Raw genomic sequence first — 14,846 nt, forward strand, 5'->3', positions numbered from 1 at the left:
GGAGGGAAGAAAGTCAAAGTGAGCTGACCCCAGAAGTCACTAGAAATCTGCTTTAGTGGTGAAATCAGTCGGGTCTCCTTCTCCAGGCACTTTCCTAGGTCATTTCCTGATCTACTTTCTGGCACTTTCAGAAACACCAAGCTTCCTAAGTCACAGGGGCCAAATTGCCTTTGGTATTCTGAACGGAAGCTCTAGGGCCCCTTCTCCCCCCATGGAGGAATGGAGAGGCCCAGGGCTTCCCGGGAAGCTGGGCCTCCAGGCAGGAAGCCCCAGGGCTGATGGCAGACTCCAGGACAAGGGCAGAACCAAATGGCAGAGGCCTCAAATCCCACCTCAGAGGTGGCACCGTCCTCCCTCAAGATGCACAGATGTCAGTCAGGGGAACTGTGTGGGCAGGGTCAAAAAGCAGAGAACCCTGATGTAAGGCTGTTTTCACCATTGCTTGACATAGCCACAGATAATATCATATTTTCTTGTTTTCCTCACTAGTCAGACAAGTCAAATTCAGGGTTTTGTTTTTATTTTTATTTTTTTTATGCAAATTTTCGTAATGCAAATTGGATGTAACCCGATCAGTTCAGTAAGAAGCCGGTTTTGTGATGGCTGTGGGCTTACGCCACTGCCTTCCTCTGAAACTGTCCCCACATGCGTCGGGAGGGTCTGCCTCCAGACCTGTGGTCACCGTAGTGCTGCTACCCATGACTGGCTCTTCTTTGCCACTGGGATTTCCTTTTCTTAATTTCATTTTCATTTTTTGATAGTAGTTTTATTGAGATCCAAGGGCGCTTCTCTTTAATAACACTTCTGGCCAAAGCCACACTTTCTTTTGATGGTTTAGAAGCAAGTTGAAAGTCTTATCATCTTTTGTGGAATTTAGCATTTGGTCAATGACATTTAGGTTGGCTTATGCCAATTCTGAAAGTCTGTTATTTTTCATTTTCAACTTCAAAATGTCCTGAAAGCAATTAAAAACTTTTATTTTTGACATTTCTGTAAGAGAAATAACTTTGCTGTCATAGTCTAGAACTCTTGCCCCTAAGCAGTTTCTTCCTCATTGAAGTTGTTTAAGGGAATCCTTTTAGAAACAATTATTACATAATAGCAAAACAGGTCCCTCATGAGATCCTGAGAGGGCTGAGTGGTTTAATGTCTGCAGTGAATTCTGCAGTGTTTCTCGAAGACTCAATGCATGGCAGCTGTTGTAGCTACCATTATGATCATTGTCATTATTCTTCCTAGAGGCCCAAGGAGGACAGAAATACTGCAGATTTATTTCCCCCTCACAGATGACTGTATTGGTCAGCAAGGCAGTAACAGATGAACTCCAAAATCTCATTGGGTTAACACAATAGACACATTTTCCATGTTCATGTTAAAACATTTACTCCATCTTGTAAGATGCCCTAGAGCAGTGGTTCTCAACCTTTCTAATGCTGTGACCCCGCAATACAGTTCTTCATGTTGCGGTGACCCCAACCAAAAAATAATTTTGGTGGCTACTTCATAACTATAATTTTGCTACAGTTATGCTTCGGAATGTAAATACCTGATATGCATTATGTATTTTCCGATGGCTTTAGGCGACCCTGCCGGGGTCGCGACCCACAGGTTGAGAACCGCTGCCCTAGAGACACAGTAGTGATGCAGGTCACTTCTGCTCTCCATCTATTGGCTAGAACTAGCCACATGGCCAAACCTAACTAACTGCAAAGGAAGCTGGGAAATCCACACAAACGCTTGGATATTTGGTGTGAGGCCCAGGAGCACGGGTTCAGTTTTTTCGTCTGCGTTGACTTACTTTCTTCAGCTATAAAATGGGAACATACCCTCTGGTTTCAGAAGAAGGCTCTGGAGGCCCCTGGAAATCACTGCTCCCGGGGCAGGAGGACGAATCCTGAGCCACCTCTTAAGAGCATTTAGCTTTGTTTCCCTCTCTAACTCAAAGGACCTGTCCGTGTGAAACTTCCCTACGGGGAACGGTCAGGCCTGGCCTGTCCACGCAGATGACTTAGTTCCGAGATATACAAGCTCTGGGTTTGCCCGGGATCTCACCTTGCTGGGACCCCGACTCAGGGGCCAGCGCGGAAAGAAAACAAGCACACAGACCTCTGAACAACCCCCTTTGAACTTTCCCGCACCTCACACTGGACCAATTTTCCTCCAATTACACGGTTGTTAGGGAGAAAGCAGAGCACATCCGTGGCCCACGCCTGCCTTGCCTCTGACCCTGTCCCAGCCGCTGCCGTGTGCCCAAACACGATCCAGAAGACGCTGGTTTCCGGGAGGAGGACGGGGCGGGCCAGAGGGGCGGAGTCATGTCTGCAGCTGCAGCGGGACCTGCGGGCTCTGCAGAGAGGGAGCCCAGGGCCATCCGCGTCCTCTTGCTCCAGGACACAAGGCCTAAGTCACTTTTTCCTAAAACACACAGGGAACCCCGGGGGCTGTGAGCAACGGGCTGCTCCATCTGGGACGAAGGTTGAGAGCAGGGGTCTCAGGGGACCCCCACTGGATTGTACATGGAACTACATTAGTATAGCGAGGGCTCCGACTCCAGGAAAACACGGCCGGGGTAGGGCGGAGAAAACACGTATTTATGCATGCATGTAAATGCACATATACAGACACACATGCAACATACACCACAAATATAATGCACACACAGCTTAACAGAGTCATGTATAGCCTTCAGAGCTGGCCAGACATTCCAGACAGACAGAGCACCTGGCTGTGGCCAAAGCTCACATCCCCATAGTGACCTCTTGACCCACATTTCACTGCGGGGTCAGCAGGGCAGGCAGCGGCCCAGACTCAAGAGTCAGGCCTCTACCTTGCCGGGATCTTTCCTGAGATGCTCTCACTTCACCCCTCTCTCTGCCTCGGGGTTTTGCATGCAGTCCTCCCTTCTCCGGGGATCCTCTTGATCCTGCTGCATTTTGAAAGTTGAGCAGACAGGATTTGATGGTGGCCTGGAGGTGAGTTATGGCAGAGAGGACTATTAAGGGTGATGCTAAGGTTTTGGCCTGTGCAGCTGAAACTTCGGGAGTGTCGTCACCAGAGATGGTGGAGGACTGTGGGTAAAGCAGGTTTAGGAGGACCAGATTTGGACGTGTTACATTTGACATGCCTATAAACACCCGAGAGCAGATACCTCATTGACAACTGGGTATGCAAACCTGGGCCTCAGTGATACGACCAAGATAGCGATGCCCATGGTATTTAAAGCCACAGAGTTGGAAGTGGGCATCGTGGGAGATGAAGAAAAGGAGGGAAGGGGAGTAAGAACTGAGTCCTGGGCTGTACTGGAGACTAGAGGCTGGAGGAAGCAGTCACCAAGGAGGTAGGGGGAGAAGCAGAGAGAGTGGAGTTCGGCAGCCAATAGGAAAGGGCTCTGAGGAGAGGCACGGAGCGGCTGGCTGGCTGGACGCCGTGATGAGGGCAGCACCGGATCTGGCAACGCAGAGTCCACCGGGACCCGGGCAGAGCGGCTTTGGGACAGAAGTAGGCACAAACTATTACCTGGAGTGTTTCAACAAAGAGTGGGAAGAGAAAATCAAGGGAAAATAATAGCTCTGAGGGGTTTTGTTGATAGCCAGCAGGGAATTCGGGGTCAAGAAAGGTTCTGTTGTTTCTAGTTTTTTAGGTGAGGGAAATTGCAACATGCTTATACGCTGATGAGAGAGATCCGGAAAACGGGAAATTTTTTAGAGTGAGGCTCATGAATAGGTAGGTGACAGGAAATTCCAGTGCACAAGTGACAGCAGTGGCCTCAGAGAAGGCCAAAGACAGGTCGTCTGTGGCAACAGCAGGTGAGGCAGAGGGTAGGGGACCGTCTACGGCAGATGTGGTTGCGTGTGTCTGTGAAAGTCTCTTCTGACTAGTATTATTATTGTCTCTGTGACAAAGGAAGCGAGGTCTTCAGGAGAGACTGAGGAGGATGGACGAGGTGTCTGATGACCGAGGAGAGAGAAATAGTCGTCTGGGAAAGAGCAGGAGAGTGAGTTGACTAGGAAAGGCTGGAGGGTTGGCGGGAGGCAGCAAGTCACACTTGAGAGTAGTGATTGTGGGTTGTGAGCTCCATCCACACAGCATGTGTTTATTCTCAGAGTTGCCGGGGTGACAGGGTGCAAACAACCCAAGATTGAATTCAGCCGAGATTAGGGTTTATGCAGGTCACTAGGACGGAGGAAGAGAGGGCAAGGGAGCTGAGGGAATGTGCTTGTAGTAACTGAGAGAAAGGGCCTTAAACTCTATGTTGGTTAAGAAAGTAAAGGATGTTGCTGTGGTCTGAATGTCTGTGTCCCTCCGAAATTCATATGCTAAAATTCTAACCCCCAAGTGGGGTGGGGCTTTGGGGAGCCAATTAGAACAGGAGAGCAAAGCCCTCATGAATGGAATAAGTGCCTTTATAAAAGAGGCTCCAGGGAGCTCCCCTACCCCTCCCACCATGTGCGGACACCACGTGCAAAAGCTGTCAATCTACAAACCAGGAAGTGGGTTCTCAAAGACAATGAGTCTGGTGACAGCCTGATCTGGGACTTCCAGTCTCCAGAACTGTGAGAAATAAATTTCTGTTGTTTATGAGCTATAAACTCCATGGTATTTTGTTTAAAAAAAAAAAAGCCCAGATGGACTAAGACAGAGGGGATGATGTGGACATGGGGCTGAGCTTAGAGAAGCACCTCTCCGAGTCTTTGTTTTCCACAGAAATCTGGAAGAACCAGTGGGGTGGATGAAACAATCAATCCCTAAGATATCTACTCTAACCTCCTTATTCTGAGATCTGGATAGGATTCTTGGATTCTAAATCTAGCTCTAAATGAGCTGTATATCCTTAAGATTTAACCTCTATATGTTTGGGTCTCTTCCTGTGAAAAACGGGGATACCGATGCTTACTAGAATACCCATTCAAATGCGAAGTACCATGAAAAGAGGGATTTTTGTCTGTTTCGTTCACTGCAATCAGTGCTTAGAATAGTTTGTTCTAGCACCTAGAAGGTGCTGAATAAATATTTGCTGGTTGGCCGGTCAGTTGGTTGGCTGGCTGAATGACGAGGTGAATGACTGCCCCACCCATCCCACAGAACTACTGAGGAACACATGAGAACACAAAGGCTGGCTGTATTAGTCGCTGTGCAATGCTGTCCGAGCACTTTACTGCTGGCCATGAAAGCCAGAGCATCTGCCGCGGGATCTTTCAGGTACTGCAGTCAGGTTATTGCAGGGCTGCATTTGCAACAGGAAGGATTGAACCCCCTGTCCTCCCCCCCCCCACACACACACACAGTGCTTGATACAGGGTCCTGAGAGTATGGAGTGTGAGGCATGGACGGAAGCAGGGACAGCCTCTGCACAGAATGAAGCCAGGCTGAGGGGGAGGGTCCCTATACCACATGGGGCATTAGCATGAGGTCTCTACATCAGCAAAACAAGGGGTGCTAAAAGGGAAAGAAAGGAAGCCCCCAAAAGCTAACTCTTTCTTGCCTGTGCTGCCTGGGAACCAACATAGGAGAGCTATGTCGGGGGGGAGGGGAGGGGGGTGGATTCCTTAGCAGTTAGCACTGCCCTGCCAAAGCACCGCCCACAGACGGAAGCGTGCCTTCTGCAGCCAATGATCAATGCCCGGTCATTTCTACTAGGACCTGAGAGAACAACAGTTTAGGCGAAGGAGGATTTCCCCCCTCTTACAACCCCCCAAACAGCATAGCAAAGCTGGTTCTAAATTGGAAGGCGTGAGCACAGCCCACCCCAGACTTCCCCTGGACCCCAGGCCCTTCATCTGGGGCTCTAACCCCGCTGACCCACAGGTAGGAAAATGACAGATGCAAACTGAAGGAGAAATGCTCTAGCTGGTAGATGTCATAGAGGGCAGGTGCGACTCAGCTCAAAGTTTCTGGAAGGGTCTGGTTTAAAATGATCCCATTTGAACCCACTGGCCTTTTGTTTTGAGAAATTTCAAAGGAAAAAAAAAGGAAAGTTAAGAAAAGTAAGAAAGAAAAAGGCCTGACAGCGAAAGATGCAAACATTCCTAGCCTGCAAGTGACAAATCTCCCCTTCATTTCTGTTCTCAACGCTCGCACTGGGCAGGCCCCGTTAATGACAGCAGGCTGCTGTTCTGCCTGTTTATCTAGGTATCTAGATGGACGTCTTCATACCTAGCAACAAAAAATGGTCTTCCCAGCCTTCACAGGCATGAGCCAAGGAATGCAGACTAATTATCTGTGACCAATTCTCATCTATAACTAATTAGAATTTTACTTTCTCATAGCATTTCCTTCCTGGGTCAGGGCCAAGTTTTTTCCTCTTTTTCCTCTTACTTTTTTTTTTTTTTTCCTAGAAAAGGAAGATAACCTGGAGAGACTCAGAATGGAGGGTGGAAAGGGGTCACAGTGGAAAGAGCAAAGGAGCCTTTTCAGATTGTTATTGCTTTGATCTGATCAAGTCTCCTTCGGTTGATTCCCGGTTTTGAATGCTTTTCCAGCATGGGAAGAGTTTCTCAACCCTCTGGCTGTTACATTTGAACCGGAGTCTGTGGAATAGTTTAAGAGCCTCCACTCACTCTCTCCCTCCCACTTTGGGTGAGCAGACCCCCATCCCAACCATGGCTTTGAGATCCCATCCAAACTTGTTGGCATCTCAAACTGAACCCCAGATGTTCACTTAGCGAGAAATAAATGAATGGCCCAAGCTGTGGACTGAACCAGCGATCCTCACAAATAGATTCCAGGTGTGTTGGCATCTGGACTGCTATCTCTCTTTTTCTCTGTTTTACATGCTTGTGCATTCACACATACACACACACACACACACTCTCTCTCTCTCTCTCTCTCTCTCTTTTCTCTCTACCAGTTTAATCCTGAAAAAGATCTGACACCATCTCCAGATGTAGTGCTGACGTAGACTGCCAGGACCAGTTACCTAACATGAATTACATCTTTTCAATCGTGGGCGAAGGCAAAGGGCTCCAAACACGTCCCCCTGCCCTTCAATAATCAAGGTCATGACGAGTTTGGTACTCAAAATCAGCTTAGGCCTGATAGAGCTTAGAATTGCAAAATGATCTTAATCAGCACCAATTTTCATTGTCAACCTTAGCCACCTCCTGCGTTTCCGATGCAACTCAACTTACTGCAAATTTAACGAGCACCTACTGTCTGCCTATCTGGGGCAAACTACGTTGGCAAGGACAAAGAGAGAAGGCAGGATCTTTGCCCTCAAAGAACACCTAATCCCATTGAAACAGCAAAGTTCAAGTTACTTAATTCATAAATTGATTTTAAAAATGCCTTGTTTATTACATGCCTGTCCTATGTCATGTCCTGGGACACACAACCCAGCAAGACTCTCTTCCGAAGGAGCTGGTAGTGAGTCTCCTGGCAGAAAAAGATCAGTAAGTACTTCAACGACCACATATGCGCTTAGAGAGAAGGAGGCAGAGCAGGCTGTGAGAGGCATCTGCATGGTTTCGTGAAGAAAGCAGTATTTTATTACCATCCTTAAAGAAAAGGAAGAGTGATCCAGGGAGTGAAGAACAGAGAAAGGGCGAAGAGAATAACACATGCTGAGAGGCAGTGACAGGGACACCACAGAAACAGCCCTACTTTGATATGCAGAGTGGAGGATGAAAAATACCTGTTTGGTGGACGAAGGGAGACGTGGCAGGCACAGGCGCGTCAGGCTTGAGGCACTTGTGAACCAAGCTGGGGAGATCAGCACCATGAGGCAACGAGAGAAGCCTGAGCTGGAACACCGAGGGCATGGGCTCAGGTGGTAAAGGAAGCAGCAAGGGAGGACCACCCGGGCACCAGGGACTGGGGGAGAAGGCCAGTCTTGAAGGATAGGTAGAGATAGACAGGAAGCGTCCTTCAGGCTCAGAGGGCGGTATAAGCAAAGCTCTGGGCAAATGCCTTTTCATGAAAGAGACACAAATAGCAAGGGGACCACCGTGATCCCCGTAATGGAAATGCGTAGAGATGAGAATCAAGAATAGACAGGCAATCAAGCTGCAAGGGCTTGTGGGAGGCCAGTGTGTCCCCAGATGCAATGATCATACTTCTCGGGACTTCAGAGGGTAAATGTCCAAGCGTGTTTATTTTAATCAGCACGTATTTTTATGTTTTCACAAAGGTGTGTAACTTTCATGGTTATTACTACTTTAAGATGAGGCTAAGAAGCCTGACCAGGAGGTGGCGCAGTGGATAGAGCATCAGACTGGGATGCGGAAGGACCCAGGTTCGAGACCCCGAGGTCGCCAGGTTGAGTGCGGGCTCATCTGGTTTGAGCAAAGCTCAACAGCTTGAACCCAAGGTCACTGGCTCCAGCAAGGGGTTGCTAGGTCTGCTGAAGGCCCGCGGTCAAGGCACATGTGAGAAAGCAATCAATGAACAACTAAGGTGTTGCAACGCACAATGAAAAACTGATGATTGATGCTTCTCATCTCTCTCCGTTCCTGTCTGTCTGTCTCTGTCTATTCCTCTCTCTGACTCACTCTCTGTCTCTGTAAAAAATAAATAAATAAATAAAATTAAAAAAAAAAAAAAAGAGGCTAAGAAAAAAGTTAGTTGGCAGAAAGTCAAATTAAAGAAAAATTTAAATAATAACAGTAAAGGTGTAACATAGGTTGACCGCACCATGATGGGAGTACAGAAGACACTGGCACTTGGGGACCCCTGGATTGCTAAATGGCTGGGCACTGAAGTTTCTCCAGCAGACTTGGTGGAAGAAAGCACCCCCGTGGGAAGGAAACTCAGGCAGGATGTGCTGGGTGGGAAAACAGGAGTTGATGGTGGGAGAACATGAACATTTTGGAGGCAGTACGTGAGCTGAAGGGGACCAGAGGTAGAAGTGGATAAAAGAAACAGGAAGATGACAAGGTCAAACTTGATGACATTGGATGAGAGAGACAGAGAACACGGTAAATTGGTTTATTTCCAATTCGTCCCTCCTTCTCCGCTGTGGAAGCATACACCCAAGACTCTGGCCACGTGTCTTTACGGCATCTCCCATTAAAGTGGGCGTGTGGGTCTCCTTGCCCCACTGATGTTGGGCTTGGCCATGGGCCATGATTTGGACAATAGAAGGTAGATGGGACGATGTGAGCAGAGGCTTTAAATGTGCTTCCATGACTTGCCTTGAGATCCTCTCTTCTTCCATCTGCTATGAAAAAAAAAAAAAATGCCCTGATAGCCACCAGCCCAAGGAGAAAGAGAAGTCACCTGTAAGATCCGGAACCAAATTTACATCCTGAGCCAAGCCCAGCTGAGTCTAGCTAAGAGCAGCTGACATCAACCAAACCTAGCCAACCTATCATCTGTAAGGAAAAGAATTACTTATTTCTGTAAGCCACTGGTATTCTGGAGTGGTTGGATGGAAGGGAAAACTGACTGATAGAGAAGAAGAGGACTTGAGTTCAGATTTGCAATAGTCTTCTGACTGGTCCTCCTGCTTCTACTCTCGCCCCCCTACATCCTATTCTCTACTAGCCGCTAGACTGCTCTTTAAAAAACCCACATTCATCAAGTCGTCTTTCGCTCAGAACCCTCCAATGGCTCCCATCACACTCAGAATGCAAGTCAGCGTTCTTGCAATGGGCCACATGTCTCCATAGGGTCTGTTCACCACCCTTCTCTTTACCTCTCACACTTTCTCACTCTGCTCCAGCCACACCTTCCCTGATGCTCCTGGGACACGCCAGGGCCTTTTCCTCACTTTCTCCTTCCTAGAAAACAAATCCTTCAGAGGGCTAAATTGGCTAACACCTTCCTCTCCTGTCTTAGAGCCAAGGGATGCAGAACACGGGCTGCTCTGGGGAGAGTCCCCTGGGCATCTCATGGACGTCCCACAGGCATGTCCAACGTGGATGTCACCATCTCCCTCCATCCTGAACTCGCTCTTGCCCACGTGGTCCCCGTGTCGGGGAGTGGCCCTCTTCCCTGCTTCACTTCTTTTCACTTGACATTCTTCATGTGCAATCAGTCGTGAACTATGAGATTTGCCTCTTGAATCTGCCTCCAAACCATTCTCTCCTAACTCCGCGGCCACTCCCCTAGCTCAAGCTACCATGGCCTCCCCCGGCCTTACTGAAATGGGCTCCCCACCGGCCTTCTGTGCCTCCAATCTTGCTCCTCACCCTCCCATTCAACTCTTATGTCTAACCTCTGTATTCCAGGTGGATTTATCTCCCTATAATACAAGCCTAATTATGTTGTTCCCCACTGCCCTCAGAAAACCATCCAAACTTCTTCATTCGACTTGTTCGCCCGTCCTCTGTTGCTCTAACTATGATGAATTTCATTCAGCTCCTGAGTATACCCTGCTGTCTCTCTCACCTCTGGGCTCTTGTAAATGTTATTCCCTCTGTCCAGAATACTTTTCCCTTCCCCTCTACTTCTTTAACTCCGATTTAGCCTTCGGGTCTCAACTGAGCTGACAGCATCTTCTAGGAAGTCTGTCTGATCCTCCTCTCTACTCCTGTGGTTCCCTGAAATTATTTAACTCCACTGCACTTTCCTATTGACTCGCCTCTTTCATTAGAGAGGGAAGGCCATGCCGAAAGTCTGTCTAGATTAGGGTTGGCAAAGGTTTTCTGTAAAGAGCCATGTGGTCATTACTATAGGCTGTGCAGACCCTGAGATGGTCTGTCACAATGACTCAATTCCGCCAATGTAGTGTAGAAGTAGCCTTTAATAAACAATACATAAATAAAGGGGCATGGCTATGTTCTAATAAAACTTTATTTACAAAAACAGGCAGTGGGCCACATTTGGCCCATAGGCTGCAGTTTGCCAACCCCTGCTATAGATTGTCACTATATCCCCAGGGCTAGAAGAGTATCTGGCACATCAAAGGGGCTCAATAAAGATTTCTTGGCTAAGGAAGGAAAGACTGAATGCATATATGAATAAATAAATGAGACATTTCAAAAGCCAACCTAACCTTTTTTGAAAAACTTCTTCCATAGAATCAAATTCATGCTTTACGAACTGTTTTTTCTTGTTCTCATGTCTAAACCCCTGCCTGCACATAATAAATATTGAGTACCACTGTTTTAAACACTTCACAATGGTTAAGCAATCTTATCTTCAGAATAACCCTCTGAGCTATGAACTACTGCCTTCAATTCCTTCGGAGGAAACCTCAGGAAGGTTCCACAGGGACAGGGCTCTCCTTGCCCTTGGCGGACTGGTCCTCCACGGGGGACCTTGCTGTGCCTGTACTCCAGCCCCTTGGCTGGGTTGCTGTGCCTGTACTCCAGCCCCTTGGCTGGGTTGCTGTGCCTGTACTCCAGCCCCTTGGCTGGGTTGCTGTGCCTGTACTCCAGCCCCTTGGCTGGGTTGCTGTGCCTGTACTCCAGCCCCTTGGCTGGGCCACTTCCTCCGCTCGCTCGGTGGTCAGCCCGAGTCCATGCCTCCCCTTGACCCGCTCTACCTGTGCTCCGTGCACCCAGCCTGGGGTCGGACTGCCCTAACTCGGCTCGACTGCCTGCCTGACCCTCCGATTCCCTGACCCGTCACCTCAGGTCTGACGCTGTCTGACTCTTTCCCAAGGGTTCCTCTCTTTGCTCTGAGCCCCACTGATCCTTTGAGCTCCAGCCTATTACTTTCTCCCTGTCTCACCTTTGTCATGCCCTTCAAGGCAGTTTTAATACCAGCACGACACGTTTCAAAGGACAGCACACATTTGTATCTAGAACTTGAAAAGTGTGAGAAAAATCCAAGAGACGAGAAATGCTGCGATGGCAGCAGCAGCGAGCTCAGCGGCCTTCCTACGGAGATTCGGCCAATTACCGAGAAGACTTCCTTTGGCTGCAGAGCTCACCGGTGAATGGACTCGGGGAAGAACAGGCTGCAATGTTAAACCCCCAAGGTCCGCCCTTTGCTCAGAGGCCCCGATTTCATCTGTAATTCCTCGATGATTATCTGAAGTATGTTTCCCTTGAGGGTTTAAGGGCTCCCAACAAAAGCAGCTCCCTCATTGAGGAGCTGGAGGCAGCACTTTCAGCCTGAATGTTTCTCCCTCCTTTTCCGGACACGGGTCTCTGCCTCTCGGGCTGCACTCAGCAGCCCCCAGCAAATGGTGGAGCTGGTTTGAATCTGACTTATGAGCGGGCAGGTACCGCCATGGCAGGATGCTCGGTTCGGACGCTAATTGCCCATTAGCCATCTGTGCGTGCTGCGCCCCGGCTAACGGACAAGAGAAAGAGCGTTGGCCGCTGGTACCTGGGAGTCCAGCTACCGACACACGTGGAAACCATCCAGGGGGACCTCAGGTTCAATCCGCAGCTTGGCCACATATTTATTTCTCCCTAAAATAACATCTGGCTTTCATTTTTTGGTGACAACTCGTTTGGACAAGACCTTGAGGAGGTTAAAAAAAAAAATAGACTTTCCACCCTTCCCCCAACCTTGGGGAACTAAACTTTGTTTAAGGTCTTTTGTGAGCCAGCGGTGTGGATAAGGAATTGGTGTGGGGAACGCAAGCTCGGGTGTAAACAAGACGTTATTTGTTTCTTGGTATTAAAAGATGATGACTCTGAGGAATTTACACACTACCCGCTTGTACGCAGGGCCGAGTTCCTGGGGAGAACGCGTAGCAAATTATATGAAGTTCCCAGGAGTCCACAGCAAAAGTACCTGGCAATCCTGGGGATTGACTCTATGGCCAAAGCATTTGGGACCCCGCCGTAGGATGAATGGATTGTGATGCAGTGACCCAGGCCGTGACATTATTGCCATGAATAGGCTACAGGTCCCAGCGGGAGCTAGTGGCGCTGGCTGCTACAGCCCGGGGTGGCTGGGGGCCCCCACTATATTATAAACCATGTAAGGTTGGGGGTACTCTCTCTTCTGTTCTTTACCGCATCCTCAAGCCCTAGCAGAGTGTCTGCTTGTAGTAGGCACTCAAAAGTGTTTGTTGAATGAATAAAGAAATGAACACAACACAATACGCAGGCCCGATTGTGATTCCAGCCCCTGCCTGTGACCACATCTCTTCTAACGTATACCCAGAATATTTCCCATAATCCTGATGAGTGGAAGGTCACCAGCCACATGGTAAAGAAGGCTCCTCAGAGCAGAGACGGCATGGGAGCTCCTGTTTCCTGGCTCTCCAGCAGGGGAGGCTCTGAGGGTGAGTTTGTTTTGGTGTCACACATCCAAACTTGACATTTAATTCAGTGCCTACTATGTGCAGAGTAGGCAGTGCTAAGTGTTTTGGAGATTTCAAAGAAAAGAGAGGGAGGGAGATGCCATTTGCTTTTGAACTCTCAGAGATCTTCTCATAGGCCACGCTCTTTTCTACCACAGACCATTTGCACATGTTGCTCAATTGTTTGCATGCACACCCTTTGCACCTCCTGCATTCTTCTGAGTAACTTTAGGCCTTTGCTCAATCATGACTTCCTCAGGCAAGCCTTCCCGCATCTTCGCCTCCCTGGACTAGACCATACCTCCCCAGAACGCTCTTTATGCAACCAGGTTCTCCTTCTGCACAGCACTGATACAACTCTCATTTTCTACTGACTGCTCTGTGATTATTTAATTAACAGCTCTCTCATACTACCTGCACTGTTCGATACAGCATTCCACTAGCCACATGTGGCTATTTAAATGAAAATTAAACAAAATTAAAAATTCAGTTCCTCAATTATTTATTTATTTATTTATTTATTTTTTCATTTTTCTGAAGCTGGAAACAGGGAGAGACAGTCAGACAGACTCCCGCATGCGCCCGACCGGGATCCACCCGGCACGCCCACCATGGGGTGACGCTCTGCTCACCAGGGGGCGATGCTCTGCCCATCCTGGGCGTCGCCATATTGCGACCAGAGCCACTCTAGCGCCTGAGGCAGAGGCCACAGAGCCATCCCCAGCGCCCGGGCCATCTTTGCTCCAATGGAGCCTTGGCTGCGGGAGGGGAAGAGAGAGACAGAGAGGAAAGCGCAGCGGAGGGGTGGAGAAGCAAATGGGCGCTTCTCCTGTGTGCCCTGGCCGGGAATCGAACCCGGGTCCTCCGCACGCTAGGCCGATGCTCTACCGCTGAGCCAACCGGCCAGGGCCAGTTCCTCAATTATATTGGTCACATTTCAAGTGCTTCCTAACCACCGGTGGCTAATGGATACCCTATTAGACAGCACCGAGATAGAACATGTCCAGGACTGCAGGACATTTTGTCGGACAGTGCTGTCCAAACTGTATGCTCTATGAAGACAGGTACTGTGACAGTTATTACCTCCATTAAATGCTGCCGTAAGTAGCAGAGTACCTACCATATGGTGACTGCTCATGAAATATTTGCTGAATGATTGAGTGAGAAACTTAACGATTGAGCAAAGGAAACAGACTTGTAAGCTAGGGTGTAAGGCAGCATTATTATTCAGCACTATCTGGGAGCCCAGAGGACAAGAGTTTCGTGGGACAGAGGGATGTTCTTTTAAGTGAGATTCTGAAGATTTAGTGGAACAGACGACATTTATATTGGGCTTTAAAGAGTGGATAGGATTTTGACAGCAGAGAACAAATAGGATATTATAAACAGTGAAAGAAAATAGCACTTGAGCAGGGCCATGGAGTGCATCATTCCTGGGAGAAGAGCAAAAATTTATCATAGAGACTATGGGTAATTAGAATGAAGAACTTGGGATGGCATACTGAAAAACATGGACTTAATAATTCACGTGCAATTTCAGGTAAGATTATTGTTCACCTACAATGTGCCAGTGCTAATTTGATATCTGAGGCGTCCTTTTGGGGTAGGTATTATAATGATCTCCATTTATAGATGAGAAAACTGAAGTTCATATGGGCCATTTGGGTTCATACGGGTTAAATACCTGATAAAAGTCACGTTG

General features: G+C 48.4%; 1 protein-coding gene across 3 annotated transcripts in view; it reads right to left on the bottom strand.

The window, feature by feature from the left end:
* The window catches only part of SLIT3 (slit guidance ligand 3), a 616,611-nt gene that overhangs the window by 524,954 nt on the left and 76,811 nt on the right, over positions 1 to 14,846 (bottom strand). The gene's annotated exons all lie outside the window — the stretch shown is intronic.

This window comes from Saccopteryx leptura, chromosome 6 (assembly GCF_036850995.1).
Source record: "Saccopteryx leptura isolate mSacLep1 chromosome 6, mSacLep1_pri_phased_curated, whole genome shotgun sequence".
NCBI classification, from domain to species: domain Eukaryota; kingdom Metazoa; phylum Chordata; class Mammalia; order Chiroptera; family Emballonuridae; genus Saccopteryx; species Saccopteryx leptura.